The 18,691-nt window shown below is 40.7% G+C and overlaps 1 long non-coding RNA gene across 2 annotated transcripts in view; it reads left to right on the top strand.

Annotated features, from left to right (window-relative positions):
- LOC140640365 (uncharacterized) overlaps nt 1-18,691 on the top strand; it is a 150,604-nt gene that overhangs the window by 67,591 nt on the left and 64,322 nt on the right. For both annotated transcript variants that reach the window (XR_012037083.1, XR_012037075.1), the window contains one exon: nt 13,647-13,903. This is a non-coding gene — a long non-coding RNA (uncharacterized lncRNA). The remainder of the gene's footprint in view (nt 1-13,646; nt 13,904-18,691) is intronic.

Below are 18,691 nucleotides of genomic sequence, written 5' to 3'. Positions count from 1 at the left end.
GCTGGTTAGATCAAAAAAGTAACATCAAGTATTACTTGTTGGAAGAAAATTCTGGAGAAAATAGTGGATTTTTTTTTTTTAAAGAAATACTACATTCTTGATGCTCTTGATGACACAGACACAAATATCATGTGGAAAATGGGAACAACATGCCAGTTCTGAGTTGAAAGGGACAAGTCAGATATGAAGGAGCTTGGGATATAGTTGAGTTGGTGGATTTTTTTTTCCTCTTTATTAATGGCAGCTAATAGTGATGCATCTCATGACCGTTAGTGTCTTACATCAGTATAATATGGTATTTGTGTTGGTCTGTACAAAGGACAATCCTGGAAAGAGTTCTCCTTTCAATAGTTTCCTGCAAAGCGTATATAAAACCTAAAACTACAGAGGGGGCCCGGGGTCAAAGGTCAATGTGTGTCTAACTTCCATAAAATAAGTTCTCTTTGAAAAAAGACAGAACCACCACCATATATTTACATAATAATAATGTTTTTGAAGAAAACCAGCTTGGTTTCACTAAGAAGGAAGTATTGCTATTTCAGTGGAATTTTTTTTATAATTTATTTATTTATTATTTGACAGAGAGAGAGAATGAGAGCAAGCATGTGTGTGCACACAAGCAGGGGAAGTGGCAGAGGGAGAGGGAGCCTGGAGTGGGGCTCTCTCCCAGGACCTTGGGACCATGACCTCAGCTGAAGGCAGATGCTTAACCAACTAAGCCACCAGGTCCCCCTTAGTGGATTTTTTGAGGAACTAGGTAGGCATGTGAACGAGGAACTGATGGATATAGCCAGGCATGCTTTCAAAAAATCTTTCCTATTGGAGGTCACTTGGCTACCCGAGAGTAGAACCCCTGAGGACCTATAGCCCCCAGGTCCCTCTCTCATCTACATGCTGCCCTTATAATTTCTGATAGTAGCTCTCCTATAAACCTTACACTGCTCTTTTTCAGACTCACCATCTCTTTCTTCAAAGATAGATCTATTTTTTAATCTGTTTTTGAGGCCTGCCCATCCTCAAGCCTCTGCTCTGGAACACCCTCCAATCTGTCTAAATCCCTTACAACTAAGCAACATAGACTCCAGTTTGTCTAGGAGTCTTTGTTCATGCCTATTTTCCAGGCTTAATCTACATCTGAAAATCCTTTCATTCTAAAAAGCGTCCTGAGTAGAATATGGTGTACGGTCAACCTTCTTACAGCTGAGCTGAATGCACTGCATGAGGGTGGGTGGACTAGGGAAAATTAGAACAAGTCTCTCCGATCCTAAGTGTAGATACTTCACAAATGCAGTCAAATGGGTACATTAGTGACTTGGGAGCACACGTCACACCATTGTCTTGTGTTAAGCTTGTGGCTGATCTCAACCAAGCCTTTTGCACAAAGCCACATCTTCCCTCTGTCTGGTGGTTCTGGGATATTTGTTTCAATTTCATGATGTTAGAATTTGGCCCATTGTCAAGAACTTTGTCATCCAAAATGCTGCCTTATCCCTTCCAATTTCCTGTTGTCAGAAGATAGAATCTTGCTTTTCTGTGTCCTTATCCATGTTCTGATTAAAGATACTACATAGGATAGTACGGTGGCACATCACCTCTTTTCAGCTTGACCTCTACTCACATCCCTGGAGTCATCTCACATCACAAACTCTCCCTCCTCTTGCTTGATAAGATCTCTGGAGAGCTCAGCAAATGCCTATTGAAACTTCACATGTCTAATGCAGAGTGTCTTTTCTTAATCTATGAATCTACATCTGGGACAAAAAAAGAAGAAGAAAGGAAAGAAAACACAGTTAAGTCTAATGTGACTTCTCAGTGACTGCACTTCTTTTTGGCCCCCACAGGGCCTTGCAAATGGAATGACTGACATAGAATAGGTCAGTGTTCAATGAATATTTGTTAATCCAATCATGATTCTTTTATTGAAAAACCAGCAGAAGAGCTTGCTCATGGCTCTTGCTGTGGAAAAAAAAAAAAAAAAAGCCTATTTCTTTACACCTGTCAAGGACATCTGCTTAGGGAAGTCCCACACCCAGCTTAGGTCCATGCTGGAGTATGACTCGACTATTTGCTAATCATGTAAATATTATTGTTGAAGCAAAAACATGATTGAAGCTGGAAGTGTGAACCGAATGCAAGACGTGCCAGCTCTTTAATGTAAGCAATTAATTAGACATCATCTTTACGTCTGGTGATAGGTCCCAGGGTGTTAATCAAATCAAATATCACCAGCTGCTGAGAGAATAGGCTCATTCAGGAGGCGTTCTTTGCACCCAAGGGGAGAGGGAGGTGGTACTGAAATGATTTCCTGAGACTCCAGTAGCTGAGGACCCCTCTAGAGGAATTATGGGAAACTGCGTTGTAGGCAAATGTGTAACATCGGAAAACACTGTCCTGTCTTGAATCAGCGGAAGTGGTAGAAAGGGCTAGACAGCGCTGGGTTCAACTCCTGGTTCTGCTTCCTTCTAGCCTTGGAAAAACCACATGATCTGTCTGAGCCTTAGTTTCTTCAACTTCAAAATGGAGGGGACAACACCTACCTTGTGTAGGGCTTTTATAAGGGTAAGAGACTATGTAGATGGCACTTGGGGCAATGCCCAACCTGTAAGAAGGATCTCCTGAGGTGATCAGGGTGGGTAGTGATGGTGGTTGTTACCAGTTGAATGGGTTCTGATCCCCACTCTGCTGCCTACATGTCTTCTTTGACCTTGGACATACCCTTGACTTTCAGAGCTTGCTCTTCTGTCTCTGAAAAGGCAGGAGTGGGCTAGATGGTGTTCCAGGGCTAAATGCCCATCATTCTATGACAGGATAGAATTGGGACAATTCAGTGGTAGGTGGAATGAGACATGGGAAAACCCCCCTGATATGTGGGAGGGTTTCCTCATCAAAAGGGTGGTGCTTTGTGGGACACTCATTCTCCTTTTTCCAACCCTCCCCCCCCACCCTAGAGTAGGCTGGAGGCCATGTACCCTCCTCTCTAGTCCTCACCACACCTGCCTGGCTGGAGATCGCTCAGCACCCTGACAAGGGTACCTGGAAGGAAAAAGTAAATTTGGGAAGGGAGGGGGAAAAGCCTGTATTGAACTAATAGGAGATTTAAAATATCACTTCTTTTTCTTCGTCTTTCTCACTGCCAATTAGTACATGGTTGATGAAGAGGGCTCAAACATACAGTAAGTTAAAACTACCACCATTAGCATGCTATGTATGTCCTTCTAGTCATTTACATATAAAACAAAAATGAGTGAACATTACCACCTTATCTTAGAGTATACTTTTCTGGGTATTTTCCCCCTTCTTTGTCATTGCTGTTTTAACTTTTACTGATTTCTGTTAATAGCAGTACCTTGATTATTTAGCAGAGGCCTCCAAAATAGGATGCTTGCCTCTAGGGCATATAACAAAGCAATCAGGGAGCAGGAAGAAAATTTTAGAATTTCTGTTGATATTTTTACTTCTCCTCTTTAAAATTGTGTGTATGTTTATTTCATAATATGTAAAAATATGTGTGAAGGTAGACTGTCCAGAGCTGGATGGGGGTGCAAGGATACTATTAGAGATTTAAAACTCTTAACTTTCTGCCCTTTCTACCAAATGTATAGGCCTTCATTCTCAGGCTGACAGCCTCATGTTTGCTGGTTGGCTACTTATGTCTGTGCTTTTTATCCACAAGAATCACAGGAAAGAATGAAGAGTAAAGGACTTTCCTCTTTGCTTTTTATTCAAGAAAGGATATTTTCCTTGTCATTGGTCAAAATAAGGGAAGTTGGCAAATTGAAAACTTTCAGCTTCTCGGCCTCTGTGGTAAAGGACGTCAAGGACATATGAATTGGGAATTGTTAGGTGTGTAGGTCATCCATAGGTCTTCTACATCCTCACTCCAGGAAAACACACACATGTGCACACACACGTGCACACACAGCTTACACAAGCAATTTCAGGAGGTGGAAGGAGACCTGCTCTATTGGGCCAATGAGAATGAATGGATGCTCTGCTCATCCAAATGCCAGGGAGCATGAGAGAAGCAACAGGAAAAGGACATAGAAAAGAAGACAAGGTGAACATCTATGAATAGGAGTGACAGATAAGGACAGCAGAGTGGCTCTGAGGTTATAAACAGCAGGATATTACAATAATAGTGAAAAATAAATACAATGGCAAGGAGAAGTAAAAAGGAAAAAGCAATACCACAATGGGAAACAGGTAAAGAGTCCTTTGGGTATCTGAAGATTAAGTGAGTGCACCCCCCTCCAAGGACCAGAAGTCAGCTCTCCAGTGTGAGTGGAGGTGGTGATGGTGCTGGTGGAGGAGGCGACCATTGAGGAAAAGTTGGGCCAAGTTCTATTAACCTCTGTAGAAATACAGGGCATGCATTAGGGCTTCAAAGGAGTTCTGAAGAAGGTTTGGTTACTTAGAGATTTGAAGTCTGATAGGGAATAGTCCAGCAGGATAAGCTCAGTTCTGTGGAATGCTGCCACATGGTGTTACATTAGGTATTATAAATAATTTCTAGTAGGGTTTATGATGGCAGCTTGTAGCTAGTTCCCTACACATTCCTAGGAACTGATCACAACGTTTGCATTAGACATGTTGCAGGTAACAAACAAATAGCACGATAATTAGCAGTGTCCCTGAAGCCATCTACAGGGCCTATGACAAACTCTTCCTAGTTGGAAAAATCCTAGACCCTCCAGTGTTTTTGGACATTGTAAATTGCAAAAGCAAAAAGTTTTTAAGAACAACAAGGTGTTTGAGCCACATATATTTTTCTCTAGGAAACTTGGTGGTATCAGGGAAGGACATTACTTTGGAAAATAAGTTTAAAAAAGGAAGGGCACCTGTGTGGCTCAGCAGTTGAGCATCTGTCTTCAGCTCAGGTCATGATCCCTGGGTCCCAGGATTGAGTCCTGCATCAGGTTCCCTATAGGGAGCCTGCTTTTCCTTCCACCTGTGTCTCTGCCTCTCTCTCTCTGTGTCCCTCATGAATAAATAAAATCTTGAAAAAAGAAAAAGGAAATCATGAAGTTGAAGAAGAATTCACTGATTTTTTTTCCAGAGGAAGAAATACCTGATTTCTGAAAACAGCCTATATCCTGAAAAATTTCCTGGAAATGGCATCACTGGTTAATTTGTATAAAGCATTCCAACTGTCAAACAGCAAGTTCTGATGCCTCCAAGTGCCCAAAGAGAAAAGTAATTTAAATGCATTTAATATTTTTACCTGTATCTGACTTGAAGTCCCACCTAGAGTAAACTTTTCTGTGCATACCACCTACTTGATGTCTCTCTCTTATAAGGACACAAGCCTTCATGGATTAGGATCCCACACATATGACCTCATTTAAAGCCACATCTTAAATATAGTCACATTGTGGGTTAGATTTTCAATATATGAAATTTTTTTGGAGGGGGAGACGCCATTTAGTCCACTACAATTTGTTTGTACTTATCAAACTGTTTCATAGCATCTTATAACCCCAGCAATCCATATGCTCATCATGTGACCCTAATTCTGCAAGAAAGGATAGTTATGGTGTTTATACAGTTTAAGAAGACAAAGAAATGTATGCTCACTTTAGAAAAAGTACCATCTTCTGCAAATCAGCAAGACAAATACCTCAATGGAAAATGGGCTAAGATACAAGATCAAAATTCACAGAAAGGATAAATAGAAAAATCTAACAAGAACATGAAGAGATAGATGCTCAAACTCATTAAAGAATGCAAGTTAAATTAACAATGAGGTATCTCTTTACATATACTAGACTGGCAAAATCAGGATACTGCCAAGTGACAGGGGCAGGGACATGGGAGCACGGGAGCCCTCAGGCGCTGCTGATGGGAGTTTAAACTGGTGTAGAAATCCTGCAGGGGGCTCTGGTCATGATAGCAGATTAAGCCTGTGTATACTTCCTGACTCTGCAAATCCACTCTTGGGTATATATCAAGAAGGTATTCACAGAGTTCATGAGGATCCTAAATGAGTAAGGTGACAAGGCATTTTGTCTTGCCTAGGACAATTACAGTATATATCTGCTGTCCTTGTGGAATTACTGATAGCACACTTTCACTCTTAAAACTGTTCATCCTGGATATAAGGATTGTCCTCACAGAATATTTGTGTGTGTGTCGGGGGTGGTGGTGGTGCAGGGAGGGTATTGGAGGTAGTTTGGGGAGTGGAGAGGCCACATGTGTTGGGTTCATGCTCTTCAGCAGAGAGAAGTAACAGAGTAGATGTACCCTTAGCAAAATATATGAATCTTAAAAACATGGGCTGAATGAAAAAGAAACAGATTGAGGTTTATAACTATAGTTACATACCATTAAGATTCATGCATATAAAACTATATGTTGTATAAGAACACAGGGTAGCAGAACAGATTGCATTAAACACGTTGATATGGTTGCCTTGGGATAGATGAGGAATAGCAGTGAAATCAAAGGGAAGAAAGAAAGAAACTGAGAAGGGTCTTCTTAGACCAATGTTGAGCTATTGAGAAGTATCATTAACTCAGGCCACAGTATCTGAAATCAAAAAGAAAGAGTCCTTATCAGGATAGATAAAATCAAAGAAATTTTTTAAGCATTCAAAAAAAATTAAACTATGCTTTCTTGAGAAATTGGTATTTGTTTGCTTCTTTAGTCTCGTAGGCTCTAAAATGCATTTAGTTCTGCTTAATAAGTATCTTAAATAGGTGCCCCTGGGTGGCTCAGTTAGTTAAGCATCTGACCCTTGATCTCAGCTCAAGTCTTAATCTCAGGGTTGTGAGTTCAAGTCCAGCATTGGGCACCATGCTGGGTGTGGAGCCTGCTTAGAAAAAAAAAAAAAAGTATCTTAAATAGAAAAAAAAAAAAACAACCGTAACAATCATTGAGTGAGGAAGGCAGAATGGAGAGTGTATAGAACTAGGAAAGATAAGGCAAAGTCAGGTATGAGGTTAAGGTCTAAAATTCATACCAAAAGGTCTTATGGATTTTCTACAGATGGGTCTCACTTTTGGTGCTAAACTGCCCGAAGAAGGAGATGCCTTCATATATGTGATCTACAGTATCTGTAATAACAGCCACCACAAAACCATCCCAGGTACTAAGAAGCAGCCTGACTGTTTCCCATTCTGAGAACAGAGAGAAATTTCTCCCTTGGGCTCTCATAAGGAGGGCATTGTGTAATGAAATAGTAACCTAGAAAACTCATCTTTACAGAGAGACTCATTCCAAAGCCATGTTGAATACTTAGATGCTAATTTACTCTAATGGGGTTTGGGCTCCTTGGATTTCTGCAAAATAGGTTTCAGTTCCAGGATACTTCAGGAAATGTTCCTGAGATTGCAGTAAACCTGTGCAGCCCACAGAGATTTGGCCTCTTCCACTTGGTTACAAACCATCCATAAATTTGTGGTCATTACAGAATCTGCTAATGAAAGAAAAACAAACAAACAAACAAAAAATTCTATTTCCAGATTCCACGAGCACCATTTCCTTTCTGCTCCAAGGAGGGGGCAGGAGACAAGAGAGAATATTCTCTACTCTCTCTTCCTGAAGCACCTCTAGCAGCAATTAAATTTTTATTGACTAAAACACAAACATATTAGTTACTGTAGTAGCTACAGGAAGTAAATCTATTATGTGGAAACAGGTGCCACCATAAGACTGAAGGCAGCAAAAAGCAATGCATAATGGACAGTTTAGTGGCAGGCATCTGCAGAAAGAATCCACTCTGAGAGATGACTTCCAAATGGACATTTAGGATGTGTGGGAGAAGGCTGAGGGGGTAGGAGAGGGGAAGAGGCAATTTGGTGTTTGGTACATTCTGGGTTTGGAGCAAGTATAGTTTATCAGCTTCTTTGGAAGCCTGGTTGAAATAACCCCTGAGCACTATCCAGTTATATTTGATTCTATTTTTATCAAATGGCCTCTGCTTATTAATTCAATATTTAAGAGCCTAAGAAAGGGAGGTATGGAAGGTTGGTGCTGAAATAGCTGTAATTATTACCTTTCCTGTATCCTGTATGTGACTTGGCAACTCATCTCGTCAATAGCTAGAGACTGTTTCTTAACCCCTTGAACGTGGGCTGGCTTGTCACTTGTTGTGGCCACAGACTGTGGGGGAAGTCATGATGTGCTACTTCTAAGCCTAAGCTCTCATGAGGCCATAAATACTTCTCTCTCTCTCTCTCTTTCTCTGTCTGAACATTGTATAACCACCATGGAAACACACCTAGGCCAACTTGCTCAATGATGAGAAACAAGAAACAGTTACATCTTTGGCAGGTTGCTGGACTATACTAGCCATGTGTTAGATCAGTCAGCCCATGTGGCCCAAACACCAGGTGAGCACAAGTGCCTGAGTGAGCCCAGGAGAGAGCAGCTGAGCCTGTCCCAGATCAGCAGAGCTGCCCTGCTACCCTAGATGTGTGAGCAAAAACACATGCTAATTGTCTGAAGCCTCTGAATTTGGGTGTGGCTGTTACACAGCAATAGCTAACCAATACAGGATGATTCCCTGCAATAGTATTATAATTAATAGCAAATTTCCCCCAACTATTATAAATAAAAGGGTACAAATGAAAAATATTACAAATGAAAAACAATAACCACACCTTGGCATTCTGGTTTGTGTTTTGGGATCTTATAACCCAGTGAGCATGGAAGCCCCTGAGAACCTGAGTAGCTCTGAATAAGTAGACAAAATTTAGTTTCTAGGCTAGCAAAATGGAGGATCAGACCCTAGACAACTGGTTTTTAAAACTCTCCCACCTGGGATTCCCAGCATGACTGTGACAAGATAGCCTTATATCTCTCTTATGAATAAAGTCTCTGAAATTTAAGTCCCCAGTTTCCCCATCTCCTTCTACTTTACACGACGGAAGGTTGTTTACTCTTCCAATATCTTTAATTACTCCTACATTGCATTGCACCTGCTACTGTGAATTCTCTAGCAGTTCCTTTCTTGGGGCAGCGTTTTCCACTCTGCTGGTTTATGTCTCATCACCCATCCTCAGGGAAAGAAAGCAGGTAAGCACACAGAAATACCTGTCACAAGTGAAGCTGGAGAAGACCAACTTTTAATTGGGTTCTACAGTGGTTTCTGTGGCCACTTCTGACCCCTGACATTTTCTTTTCTTTGAGTTTTGTCGTCAGTTTTATTGTGAGCAGCTTGGTTGGGCTTCATGTTTGTGGCAGGAAGGGGAGGCACAGCAAGACCTGCCCCCCTCTCCGGTGAATCACCAGCATCTGTTACACGGTGGCCGAGTCTCATTATTGCTGCTGCTGCTGGGCTGGCAGATCTTTTGAGAGCAGGCATGGAGGGCTCCGGGATTCACTAATGACTCCTGGGGATGTGCCAGAGGAGGGTTACCGTCTTGGGAAGGCCATTGTGAACATGGGCCTGTCCGTGTCCTGCAAGAAATGAAAGAATCCTTTCCTTTCAGCCCTGCAATAGGAGGCAGTACCAGAATTCTTAGGATATCCCTACAGGAAAATAAGTACAAATTAGGATCCAGTTTATAAGATACCTAGGCACTTTGGGGATCTTTTTTAGAAGTCAAACATTTTCTCACGCTCTTTCTCCTTTTGAGATGTTAAAGAATCAGAGCAGTATGGTATAATGATGTTTGAGATGCTGGAGTGCTTGGTTTAGAGGCATACTTGGATTCCTGGCTCGGCCATGTGAACTGTCTGCTTTGTAGCCCATTATTTAGCTTTTCTGACACTTCAGTTCTTTTCTATGAAGTGAGAATGGTATTAACTTTGTCATGATGATTTTTTTTTTTTAATTTTTTTTTTATTTATTTATGATAGTCACAGAGAGAGAGAGAGGCAGAGACACAGGCAGAGGGAGAAGCAGGCTCCATGCACCGGGAGCCCGACGTGGGATTCGATCCCGGGTCTCCAGGATCATGCCCTGGGCCAAAGGTAGGCGCCAAACCGCTGCGCCACCCAGGGATCCCTGTCATGATGATTAAGTTATTTAAATGTGTATAATTCCTAGGAAGTTTGGGACATAGATGTAGTGGATAAATGCAGTTCTTTTATTTTTCTCTCTTCTCACCTTTCCTGACTTTTAGTTTTTTGTTTGCTTGTTTTCTTGCTTGTGTACATATTTTTTTTTACTTTGTAGAATAAAGGATGTGTGTTTTAGAAAACAAGACTTTATACCAAAATCTTGAAACCTGTACTTTTAACCTAATAATCTCACTTATGTAAATGTGTACTCAAACAATGGCCCAGTTTTTAGAAGTACAAAGGTATAATCATAAAGAGATCCTATTGTTGCTTCAAAAATATGTCCTTCCTGGTCATTTTCCTGTTTACCTTATTTTTTAAAAAGGCACTTTCCTCACCTTTTTTTTTTTTAAGTCATTTGTGCTATTTGTTACTTATTCTCATTATTGTTTCCATGCAGTCAGTAAATTCCTATCCCTTCCCTAAACCGTTAAAAAATAGATCATAATTAATTCCCCATGGGCTCAACATGAATCACTTCCTTCTAAAAAAGACCGTCAAATAGGATTATTTTTTTAGTCTAGGCAGCCAGTTTCCAGGAGTAGCAAAAATGTGGATTATAACCCATTTTACATGTTTATGCATCTATTGGGAGATATTTCATAATAATAAACTATGCCAGTCCTTGATAATATTTGGAATTAAATGGTTTAAGGGTACACTAAGAAAACACTCCAGAAAGCATTCAAAATGAAGTAAAGGGAATTCATCTTGACTACTCATTTGCTGCTTGCTCATCCCTATGCTGGGGTTTTCCAAGGAATTGCTTTTATAAAAACAAACAAACAACAAAAACCCCTGCCAGTAAGCATTTTAACCCCCCATTTCCTGAAAAGAAAACTGAAGCTCCAGGATTTCAAATGGCTTGCCTACAGACCAAGAATTTGAACAAAGTTTGCTTGACTTTAAAAATCCATGTTCTTCCTTCTATTCCCAGCTGCTTCCAAGGCACATTGGCTATACATTGGACTAATTTGGAAAACTTAAAAAAAAAGAAAAAAATCAGAAAACTCACACTATCTAATTTCAAGACTTATGATAAGGCTTCAGGAATCAAGACTGTGTTCATTGGTGAAACAATAGATGCATAGATCAGTGGAACAGAATAGAGAACCCAGAGATAGACCCAGACAAATATAGGCAACTGATCTTTGACAAAGGAGCAAGGGCAATGCAACAGAGAAAGCTTTTCAATAAATGGTGCTGGAACAATTGGAAGTCTGTACATAAAACAAAATTTAAAAAGTGAACCTAGTCCCAGACCTTACACTTTTACAAAAATGAGCTCAAAATGCATGATAAACCTAAATGTAATATACAAAACTTTAAAACTGTTAGACTAAAACACAGAAGAAAAGCTACGTGACCTTGAGTTTGATGATGCGTTTGTAAATATATGATGCAAAGCATGATTTCTTAAAGAAAAACTGAGAAATCAGACTTCATTAAAATAAAAACTTCTGTTGTCTGAAAAACACTATAAAGAGAACCAAAGGACAAGCTACCAACTGGGAAAATATTTCCAAACACATATCCAATAAAGGTCTTATATCCAAAATCTACAAACAACTCTTAAAACTTAACAAGAAAACAATCAAATTTTTTAAAGGGCTAGAGATCTGAACAGCTGCTTGACCAAAGAAAGTATACAGATGGAAAACTGACAAGTAAAAAGATACTCAACATTATTTGTCATTAGAGAATTACAAATTAAAACAATAATGAGACAACATGACACATCTATTACAATGGCTAAAATGTAAAAACTGGCACCAGTAGCAGATAAGGATCTAGAGCAACAAAGTAATCTCATTCATTGCTGGTAGGAATGCAAAATAGTACAGACACGGGAGGATAGTTTGGCACTTTCTTACAAAGATAGGTGTAGTCTTACTACATCATTCAGTGATTGAACTACATATTCACTGATTTGAAAATTTAAGTTACTGTTTTGAAAATTTATATTCATACAAAAAAATCTGCATAGGAATGTTTATAGCAACTATATTTATGATTTCCCAAACTAGAATCAACCAAGAGGTCAATGGATAAACAAACCTTGGTAAACATCTATACAATGGAAGATTCTCAATGAACTATCAAGCCACAAAAAGACATGAATGAATCTTAAATGTAAGTTGCTAAGTAAAAGAAGCCAATATGAAAAGGCTATGCATTATATGATTCAAAATATATGACATTCTGGAAAAGGCAAAAGTATAGACCAGAGTGACTTCCTTCAGAAGAGTACAGTAAGAAAAAAAGGGACAAAAAAAAACTAACTTTGTTCGGGGGAAACCTGACACACACTGTCTCAGCCAAATGATTAGAGTCAATATCATTAGTGACAACTCATGTTGACCTGTGTACCCTTTATCTAATGTGATGAGAATGGCTTCATCTTATAGTCTTCTTCCCAAAAGCATGTAACCCCAGTCTGATCATGAGAAAAACATCAGACAAATCCCAGTTGAGGGACACTACAAAATATCTAGCCAGTACTCCTTAAAACTATCAAGGTCATCAAAAAACAAGGAAAGTCTGTGAAACTCTTGCAGCCCAGAAGAGCCTCAGAAGACATGACAACTACATGTAATGTGGTGTCCTAGATGGGATCCTGGAATACAGAAAGAAAACTAGGGAAAAACTGAGGAAACATGAAAAAAATTACGGATCTTAGTTAATGTAACTATATTAGTTCATTAAGGGCACCTGGGTGGTTCTTGATTTCAGCTCAGGTCATGATCTCTGGGTCATAGGATGGAGGTCAGAGTCAGGCTCTGCACTCAGTGGGGAGTCTGCTTGAGTTTCTCCCTCTCCCTTTGGAATGTGTGCATATTCTCTATCAAATAAGTAAATCTAAAAAAAAAATAATTAGCTCATTGATGGTAACAAATGTACCATACTAATATAAAATGTTAATAATAGGGGGAAATGGGTATGTCTGTCTATGAGGTATATGGAAAATGTATGTAGTCTCTTTGTAATTTTTTCCATAACCCTAAAGCTCTTCCAAAATCAAACATTTACTTTAAAAAAATCTGTAATGCCTAGTACTACACTGAGATTCTGATTTCCTCTGGTTTGTGGCCCCAGTCTTGAGACTTTATTGCTGCCCAGGTGATTCCAGTATGTCTCCAGCAAAGTACTCTAAAGGAAGGGATGGGTTTCCCCTTCGCTTTCTTGTCTAATGGTAATAAATGCTTTGGCCTTGTCCTTGGTTAAATAGCAATGTGACTTAATCATTGTGGTGGTTTGAATACAGCGGTTCTTTAAATGTACAGCCAGCGCTATGGAACTTGGAAAGTGATATTTTTCATTAAATGAAAAATCTCCTCCAAAAAGTGTTAAGTACCGTAAACAGTTGAGGAAAATAGTGAAGGGCAGACTATACCAAACACATCATCTGTTGAAATCTGTGCACAGCAGGAATGCCTTTAACTTCCTTCTGCTCTGCTGTGCCATGTGTCCATGGAGGTAAATCATCTCCAAAGTTTTAGGTGCGATGGGTTTGGCTTTAATTAAGTGGTAGGCTCATTCTCCAGGGTTTGGTTGTGAGATAAAAGCATCACGTGCTGGGGAGTGCATCTTAAAGGCTCAGGACTGTGAACTGAAGCCAGCTGTCTGTTTTTCTCTTACAGGAAACCTGGCAGCAGGGGTTCCTAGGGGTCTCATCTGGTGCCAGAGATGATCAGCTCCCCCAGTCAGGGAGGAAGGAATCCTCTTGACCCCAGCACCCAGACAAACCTCTGTGAAGAGACTGAGACTGAGATGCATCCTGTCCTCACACACAGACAATCCTGGTGCTTTTGGAAATGGCGAGACTATATTTTCTAGACTTGCACTGTTTGCTGAAAACCCCGAGAGGCCAGGAAATAATTGCTTCATGTACATGAAGGTATGAGAAAGATTTATTTTCCCCATCATTTCTCTGCCTCAGAAATAGTAGTAGAAATTTCTGCTTTTTTTAAAAACCTGTAAAAATATTAACCGCCAGAAAATATGTATTGATTCTTACACTATGCTAGGCACTGAGGGGGACATTTATAAAGTTAACAATTAATAGTGGCCTTTTATTCTTTCATCTAAGTAATGCCTGAGTGCACATCGAGTAACAGACATCTACTGGGTACTAGAGATTTAAAAAAAAAAACAAGAAACAAAGATTGGCTTCCTTTCTCAAGTAGACTATAGTTCAAAAACTTATTTCTAGAATGGTGGTTCCAACCAGAGATGACTTGGTCCCCAGGGGATATTTGACCCTACCTGGAGAAACATTTGGTTAGCGCTTCTGAGATGGGTAGGAGATGCTTCTGGCATTTAATGAGGGAGACCAGGGATGCACCTTCCAAAGCACAGGACTGTCTCCAACAACACAGAATTATGGGCCCCAGAATGTCACTAGTGTCAAGGTTGAGAAACCCTGCAAAGCCCAATGGGCCCTTCCTTAAATCAAGAGCACACATTCTCCAGGTGCGAATTAACAAAGCAAACTTTGAAGCCACCTCCTGCCCCCCCACCCTTTACCAGATGGGGTTGCAACAGGGGAGGGTCCCTGGCTGTAGAGAGAGGAAAGGTTACCACCTTGCCATTCAAGCAGGATATGGTGGCACTGTTCAGAGGACAGTCAGCAATTCTGTTTTCAGCTCCCAGCCTCATAAGTTTGACAGTTCAGGACAGGGGCCACATCCAGTTAAATCAGGCTGCTCCACAGATGATCTGAGCCTTCTCCTTTTTATTAAGAGCGGCCGCAGTCAGCCCTGGACATGCAGAAGTCTTTCCAAATACAGCTGAATCTTTCAACACCACAGATTTGATCTGCATGGGTTCCCTTATATGGGGGTGTTTTTTTGGCAAATGCAGTACTGTGAATGTATTTTTCTCTGCCTTACGATTTTCTTAAGAACATGTTCTTTTCTTTAGCTTTATTGTAAGAGTATGATATATAAGATACATAACATTTAAAATATGTGTCAATTGACTCTATGTTATCAGTAAGGCCTCTGTTTACTAGTAAAGTTTTAGGAAAGTCAAAAGTTGTTTAAGGATTTTTGATTGCGTGGAGGGTCCATGCTCCCAACTTCTGAGTTGTCAAGGGCCAACTGTGATACTACTAAAAGTCTTGTGACACTCTTAAAACTTAAACGTAGCATTTGCTCATCCGTTGAAACTACCATAAAACTTTTGTCTTGCCTTATTGTGTGTAAGTATTAACCACCAGTTTAAATTTTACAAGTGGCCTTGCAACCATGCTGCTCAATATAACCACGAGCCACATGTGGCTGTTTAAACTTAAATTGCTTGAGATTAGATACGATTTAAAATTCATTCCTCCACCACACCAGTCACCTTGAAAATGCTCACCAGCCACCTGTGTCTCCTGGCTACTGGACTGGACAATATGGACAAAGAACATTGCTATCATCACAGAAAGTTCTATTGGACCACACTGCCTTACAAGCCATTTCTAGGGATCCTTGCCAGCCGGCACAGTTCTTGGTAAAACAGGCTTGTGTTCTAGCAGCTGAGGCACCAGGGCAAATGCTTTACATTATTTCTTCATCATCATCTGTTAGAAAGACAGATGTGTTTTGCTGGGGTGGTGGTGGAGGGGACCACCTTTTGTCAGACCTGCAATTTTGTGAAGGGTTTATGTGATGGATGTTGGGTAATGTATCCAATCATTGAAACTTATTTTCCAGAAGGTTTAACAATGTAAAATTTAAGTAGATAACCTCTATAAGGCATTTCTGATCTAAGTCAAGTGTGTATTGTTAAATATTAATTCCATTAAGGTGTATCAGCAGGGAATTAAGATATGTGACCCAAATATATTTCTTTCTAGTAATTTAGTGTAATAGAGAACTAGCACTCAGTGAATCTTAACCAGGAAGAAGTCGGGATGAAGGGAGGAGGGAGGATCAGAAAGCCCTGGGAGCTCCTACAAAATACATAGGTTTCCCCCCACATAGGGTTTGTCAGGATGGTGGGGTGGGTGGGTGACTGGCTGGGTAGGGAAGATCTTGCACATGTATATTTTGAAAGTGTTTCCCTTGTCATGCCACTGTACCCAATCCAGGTGAGTATTGTTTAGAGACATTAAAGAAAAATAATCAATGTGCCTCTTTTCTGTTGTATGATGGGCAGAAGTAGCTTTAAAAAGACACCTGGGATCCACCTTTATCTATTATTCTTTGGTGGGCCCAATTCTGTCTCACCATCGCCTCTTTCAAAAGACTCACTGGTTGTTCCCGGCTACCCCTCCCCAAGGTCATTTAGAATTATCAACTGGGTTTAGAACAGCTGCCATAGGCCATTCTTTCCAGTATCAGTATCTGTTTCCAGCAAACTTGTGCAAGCTGTATATCACCATCTCTGCTTGGGTGCATTTTCTTATCATTGCCTGAAGTGTTGATATTGTGTGCTGCTCATCAAAGAGGCGTCATATGCCCCGGGGGAGGAGGGGTGGCCAGAGAGGACACTGGGTTTAAGAAATTGAGGAGTAACTTTTGCTCAGGTTGAAGGGTATATACTTCCATAGGAAGGTGGGCCGTGGGTGTGTGAGCAGGGCTGAAAATATTCTCTAAAAGGACCTCATCAAGCCCTTGCACACCTGTTTAGGTTGAGAGTTCAGAGTTTGGTCCTAGAGTTTGGCTCATTTTTGTTAAGAGTAGAAGGCTGTTACTAACTAGAGAGAAGCCTAACAGTCCATCAGATTGAGGGCTAGCTCTGCTGATAGAAAACTTAAACACCCTTATCCCAACCCTTATTTAAACTGGAATTTCACACCATGTTTTCAAGATATATTCAATCCAAATGGACCTATGTGTGTTTTTCACTTTTGTTTTCTCTGTTAATGCATTTTAAAATACCTCTACTCCATTCCACATTTTCTTTATCCTTGGTTTCAGAGTTTCCTTTGGCAGAAACCCAGTTTTCCCTATGTTATGTAAAATGCTGATCACTTGGGATTTTAAAAGCATAAGGTGGGACTCATATCATTGGGAAACTATCCAGAATATAAAGTCCTTTCAGTGGCATGTTGCACAACATATGACATAAGCAAAAATATTCTAGCATTCCCAGCAAATGTCCAACCCTAGCTTCCTACGTCTCTTTGGGACAGCAGAATCTGTTGATTGCAAAGGTAAAAAATAAGGTATGAAACCAAGGAGACTGCAACAGACTGTAAATCAGTAGGTTTGGTTCCATCTCTGAAAAGTCTTTTTGAATGTTTCTCCATTGGGTCTCCCAGGGCTTGGAATGTCAAGAGTGTGAAATGCCCTAAGATTCTGGAGACCTGTCTTGTCATGGTTTGTTTTTTCTTGAATACCCAACTAAAAGGGGGAGGAGAATCTTAAAACCATGTATAATTTTGGCTAAAAAATTTCAGTAATCCCAAGGAAGGAAGGAAAGGAAAGAAGAAAGGAAAGATGGATGGACTCTAGAGTGGCTTGAGGAGACTGCATCATTAATAGCCAATATAACTGTCTGTTACGCACCAGACAGTATGATAGGACGTGGCTACATGGCATGATAAAAAAATATATTTGGTCTTTGTCCCCATTCCTGGCACAGAGCTCCTAAAATCCTTGGAACTTTCAGTGTTAGGAGTATCTTTTGTATACTAATGAGGTGACTGAATACAGGTCCTTAGATAGCTTCAGAAACCCACCATGTGAGAGGGCTATGAATATCAGCTTCCAACCGCTAGGGAGAAGAAAGGCTGGAGATTTAATTCAATCACCAGTGGCCAGTGATTTAGTAAATGATTTAGTAATGAAGCTTCCATAAAACCTCTGAAGCAGTGGGGCTCATGGAGCTTTCAGGTTGGTTAAGATGTTGATTTGCTGAGTGGATGACATTCAGAGGGCACAGAAGTTCTGGATACTTCCTCCCCCCCACCTCCCCACCCCCACCCCGCACCCCACACGTCGCCCTATGAACCTTTTTCTTCCATTTGGCTGTTGCTGAGTTACATCCTTTGGAGAAAAGCTGTAATAGAAAGTTGAGTGCTTTCCTGAGCTGTTCTAGCAAATTATTCAACCTGAGTGGGAGTCATGGGAACCTGCAAATCTGTAATCAGTTGGGCAGATGTGCAGGTTTCCTAGGGACCCAATTTGTGGCTAGTATCTAAAGTGAGAGCATCTTGTGGGACCAAGCCTTTACTTTGTGGGGTCTTTGCTGACTTTGAGTAGTATCAGCACTGGATTGAAGTATTGGATACCTAGTTAGAGCACTGGGAAATTGATTGGTATTGGAATGATGTAGCTGGGGGATAAAATGGTGAACAAGAGCAAATATTTTTCTGCTCTTAGAAAATTTACGAATACCTTAATGTGTCTGTGGGGTCATATTGCACAGGGCCACACATCATCCACCTCCAGGTCCACTCATTCTGGTCTTTGGAGACTGACCCTTACAGATCACATCCCTGGGCCCCATGCCCTTTGTCTCAGGTTGGATCTGACTAATGGGGAGCCCTGGTGGGAAACTGCAGGGAGGGAGAGTGAGTGAGGTCAGTCAGGGTACTTCCTTTCCTCACTTTGTCCTTGGGAAGATGCCTTGGGCTGTGTCCCTAGACCACCGAATACCACTGCTCCTTTCAAGACCATCTTCTCTACATGGCTTTCCCTCCTTCAAGCTTCTGTTAAGCACTGTTTCCCCTTTTCTCCTTGTGCCTAGG

This window comes from Canis lupus, chromosome 1 (assembly GCF_048164855.1).
Source record: "Canis lupus baileyi chromosome 1, mCanLup2.hap1, whole genome shotgun sequence".
In the NCBI taxonomy this organism is placed as follows: Eukaryota; Metazoa; Chordata; class Mammalia; order Carnivora; family Canidae; genus Canis; species Canis lupus.
The sequence above is the reverse complement of the archived record's forward strand: the minus strand, read 5'-3'. Positions and strand labels throughout refer to the sequence as shown.